Raw genomic sequence first — 4,836 nt, forward strand, 5'->3', positions numbered from 1 at the left:
CTCTGTAATAACTAGAGAGAGAGGAGGGAGAGGAGAACAGAGGTCTGTGGGGTCAGAGAGAGTCCTGTCTCACTCTGTAATAACTAGAGAGAGAGGAGGGAGAGGAGAACAGAGGTCTGTGTCTGTGGGGTCAGAGAGAGTCCTGTCTCACTCTGTAATAACTAGAGAGAGAGGAGGGAGAGGAGAACAGAGGTATGTGGGGTCAGAAAGATTCCTGTCTCACTCTGTAATAACTTGAGAGAGAGGAGGGAGAGGAGAACAGAGGTCTGTGGGGTCAGAGAGAGTCCTGTCTCACTCTGTAATAACTAGAGAGAGAGGAGGGAGAGGAGAACAGAGGTCTGTGGGGTCAGAGAGAGTCCTGTCTCACTCTGTAATAACTAGAGAGAGAGGAGGGAGAGGAGAACAGAGGTCTGTGTCTGTGGGGTCAGAGAGAGTCCTGTCTCACTCTGTAATAACTAGAGAGAGAGGAGGGAGAGGAGAACAGAGGTCTGTGTCTGTGGGGTCAGAGAGAGTCCTGTCTCACTCTGTAATAACTAGAGAGAGAGGAGGGAGAGGAGAACAGAGGTCTGTCGGGTCAGAGAGAGTCCTGTCTCACTCTGTAATAACTAGAGAGAGAGGAGGGAGAAGAGAACAGAGGTCTGTGTCTGTGCGGTCAGAGAGAGTCCTGTCTCACTCTGTAATAACTAGAGAGAGAGGAGGGAGAGGAGAACAGAGGTCTGTGTCTGTGGGGTCAGAGAGAGCCCTGTCTCACTCTGTAATAACTAGAGAGAGAGGAGGGAGAGGAGAACAGAGGTCTGTGGGGTCAGAGATAGTCCTGTCTCACTCTGTAATAACTAGAGAGAGAGGAGGGAGAGGAGAACAGAGGTCTGTGTCTGTGGGGTCAGAGAGAGTCCTGTCTCACTCTGTAATAACTAGAGAGAGAGGAGGGAGAGGAGAACAGAGGTATGTGGGGTCAGAAAGATTCCTGTCTCACTCTGTAATAACTAGAGAGAGAGGAGGGAGAGGAGAACAGAGGTCTGTGGGGTCAGAGAGAGTCCTGTCTCACTCTGTAATAACTAGAGAGAGAGGAGGGAGAGGAGAACAGAGGTCTGTGTCTGTGGGGTCAGAGAGAGTCCTGTCTCACTCTGTAATAACTAGAGAGAGAGGAGGGAGAGGAGAACAGAGGTATGTGGGGTCAGAAAGATTCCTGTCTCACTCTGTAATAACTAGAGAGAGAGGAGGGAGAGGAGAACAGAGGTCTGTGGGGTCAGAGAGAGTCCTGTCTCACTCTGTAATAACTAGAGAGAGAGGAGGGAGAGGAGAACAGAGGTCTGTGTCTGTGGGGTCAGAGAGAGTCCTGTCTCACTCTGTAATAACTAGAGAGAGAGGAGGGAGAGGAGAACAGAGGTCTGTGTCTGTGGGGTCAGAGAGAGCCCTGTCTCACTCTGTAATAACTAGAGAGAGAGGAGGGAGAGGAGAACAGAGGTCTGTGTCTGTGGGGTCAGAGAGAGTCCTGTCTCACTCTGTAATAACTAGAGAGAGAGGAGGGAGAAGAGAACAGAGGTCTGTGTCTGTGGGGTCAGAGAGAGTCCTGTCTCACTCTGTAATAACTAGAGAGAGAGGAGGGAGAGGAGAACAGAGGTCTGTGTCTGTGGGGTCAGAGAGAGTCCTGTCTCACTCTGTAATAACTAGAGAGAGAGGAGGGAGAGGAGAACAGAGGTCTGTGGGGTCAGAGAGAGTCCTGTCTCACTCTGTAATAACTAGAGAGAGAGGAGGGAGAGGAGAACAGAGGTCTGTGTCTGTGGGGTCAGATAGAGTCCTGTCTCACTCTGTAATAACTAGAGAGAGAGGAGGGAGAGGAGAACAGAGGTCTGTGTCTGTGGGGTCAGAGAGAGTCCTGTCTCACTCTGTAATAACTAGAGAGAGAGGAGGGAGAGGAGAACAGAGGTCTGTCGGGTCAGAGAGAGTCCTGTCTCACTCTGTAATAACTAGAGAGAGAGGAGGGAGAAGAGAACAGAGGTCTGTGTCTGTGGGGTCAGAGAGAGTCCTGTCTCACTCTGTAATAACTAGAGAGAGAGGAGGGAGAGGAGAACAGAGGTCTGTGTCTGTGGGGTCAGAGAGAGCCCTGTCTCACTCTGTAATAACTAGAGAGAGAGGAGGGAGAGGAGAACAGAGGTCTGTGGGGTCAGAGAGAGTCCTGTCTCACTCTGTAATAACTAGAGAGAGAGGAGGGAGAGGAGAACAGAGGTCTGTGTCTGTGGGGTCAGAGAGAGTCCTGTCTCACTCTGTAATAACTAGAGAGAGAGGAGGGAGAGGAGAACAGAGGTATGTGGGGTCAGAAAGATTCCTGTCTCACTCTGTAATAACTAGAGAGAGAGGAGGGAGAGGAGAACAGAGGTCTGTGGGGTCAGAGAGAGTCCTGTCTCACTCTGTAATAACTAGAGAGAGAGGAGGGAGAGGAGAACAGAGGTCTGTGTCTGTGGGGTCAGAGAGAGTCCTGTCTCACTCTGTAATAACTAGAGAGAGAGGAGGGAGAGGAGAACAGAGGTCTGTGTCTGTGGGGTCAGAGAGAGCCCTGTCTCACTCTGTAATAACTAGAGAGAGAGGAGGGAGAGGAGAACAGAGGTCTGTGTCTGTGGGGTCAGAGAGAGTCCTGTCTCACTCTGTAATAACTAGAGAGAGAGGAGGGAGAAGAGAACAGAGGTCTGTGTCTGTGGGGTCAGAGAGAGTCCTGTCTCACTCTGTAATAACTAGAGAGAGAGGAGGGAGAGGAGAACAGAGGTCTGTGTCTGTGGGGTCAGAGAGAGTCCTGTCTCACTCTGTAATAACTAGAGAGAGAGGCGGGAGAGGAGAACAGAGGTCTGTGGGGTCAGAGAGAGTCCTGTCTCACTCTGTAATAACTAGAGAGAGAGGAGGGAGAGGAGAACAGAGGTCTGTGTCTGTGGGGTCAGAGAGAGTCCTGTCTCACTCTGTAATAACTAGAGAGAGAGGAGGGAGAGGAGAACAGAGGTCTGTGTCTGTGGGGTCAGAGAGAGTCCTGTCTCACTCTGTAATAACTAGAGAGAGAGGAGGGAGAGGAGAACAGAGGTCTGTCGGGTCAGAGAGAGTCCTGTCTCACTCTGTAATAACTAGAGAGAGAGGAGGGAGAAGAGAACAGAGGTCTGTGTCTGTGCGGTCAGAGAGAGTCCTGTCTCACTCTGTAATAACTAGAGAGAGAGGAGGGAGAGGAGAACAGAGGTCTGTGTCTGTGGGGTCAGAGAGAGCCCTGTCTCACTCTGTAATAACTAGAGAGAGAGGAGGGAGAGGAGAACAGAGGTCTGTGGGGTCAGAGATAGTCCTGTCTCACTCTGTAATAACTAGAGAGAGAGGAGGGAGAGGAGAACAGAGGTCTGTGTCTGTGGGGTCAGAGAGAGTCCTGTCTCACTCTGTAATAACTAGAGAGAGAGGAGGGAGAGGAGAACAGAGGTATGTGGGGTCAGAAAGATTCCTGTCTCACTCTGTAATAACTAGAGAGAGAGGAGGGAGAGGAGAACAGAGGTCTGTGGGGTCAGAGAGAGTCCTGTCTCACTCTGTAATAACTAGAGAGAGATGAGGGAGAGGAGAACAGAGGTCTGTGTCTGTGGGGTCAGAGAGAGTCCTGTCTCACTCTGTAATAACTAGAGAGAGAGGAGGGAGAGGAGAACAGAGGTCTGTGTCTGTGGGGTCAGAGAGAGCCCTGTCTCACTCTGTAATAACTAGAGAGAGAGGAGGGAGAGGAGAACAGAGGTCTGTGTCTGTGGGGTCAGAGAGAGTCCTGTCTCACTCTGTAATAACTAGAGAGAGAGGAGGGAGAAGAGAACAGAGGTCTGTGTCTGTGGGGTCAGAGAGAGTCCTGTCTCACTCTGTAATAACTAGAGAGAGAGGAGGGAGAGGAGAACAGAGGTCTGTGTCTGTGGGGTCAGAGAGAGTCCTGTCTCACTCTGTAATAACTAGAGAGAGAGGAGGGAGAGGAGAACAGAGGTCTGTGGGGTCAGAGAGAGTCCTGTCTCACTCTGTAATAACTAGAGAGAGAGGAGGGAGAGGAGAACAGAGGTCTGTGTCTGTGGGGTCAGAGAGAGTCCTGTCTCACTCTGTAATAACTAGAGAGAGAGGAGGGAGAGGAGAACAGAGGTCTGTGTCTGTGGGGTCAGAGAGAGTCCTGTCTCACTCTGTAATAACTAGAGAGAGAGGAGGGAGAGGAGAACAGAGGTCTGTCGGGTCAGAGAGAGTCCTGTCTCACTCTGTAATAACTAGAGAGAGAGGAGGGAGAAGAGAACAGAGGTCTGTGTCTGTGCGGTCAGAGAGAGCCCTGTCTCACTCTGTAATAACTAGAGAGAGAGGAGGGAGAAGAGAACAGAGGTCTGTGTCTGTGGGGTCAGAGAGAGTCCTGTCTCACTCTGTAATAACTAGAGAGAGAGGAGGGAGAAGAGAACAGAGGTCTGTGTCTGTGGGGTCAGAGAGAGCCCTGTCTCACTCTGTAATAACTAGACCAGGAGGCCTGTAGCTGGTACTGAATGAGAGAGGAGAGAGACGGGAAGGGAGGGAGAAAGAGAGAGAGAGGAGAGAGAGGAGATACAGAAAGAGAGAGAGAGAGGGGAGAGAAGGGGAGGACAGTGAAAGAGAGAGAGAGAGAGAGAGAGAGAGAGAGAGAGAGAGAGAGAGAGAGAGAGAGAGAGAAAGAGAGGAGAGAGAGACTGCTTGAAAAAACTCTAGTCAGAAATTGTTTCTATTTTAATGTTCCTGCAGAAATTAGTGGTTTGCAAACCCACACCACAGACACACAGACAGACTGACAGCGTGTGATTGGTCATTAGCTTTATGTTATAATAATATAATAAT

The sequence above is a fragment of the Oncorhynchus clarkii genome, chromosome 17 (assembly GCF_045791955.1).
Source record: "Oncorhynchus clarkii lewisi isolate Uvic-CL-2024 chromosome 17, UVic_Ocla_1.0, whole genome shotgun sequence".
NCBI classification, from domain to species: domain Eukaryota; kingdom Metazoa; phylum Chordata; class Actinopteri; order Salmoniformes; family Salmonidae; genus Oncorhynchus; species Oncorhynchus clarkii.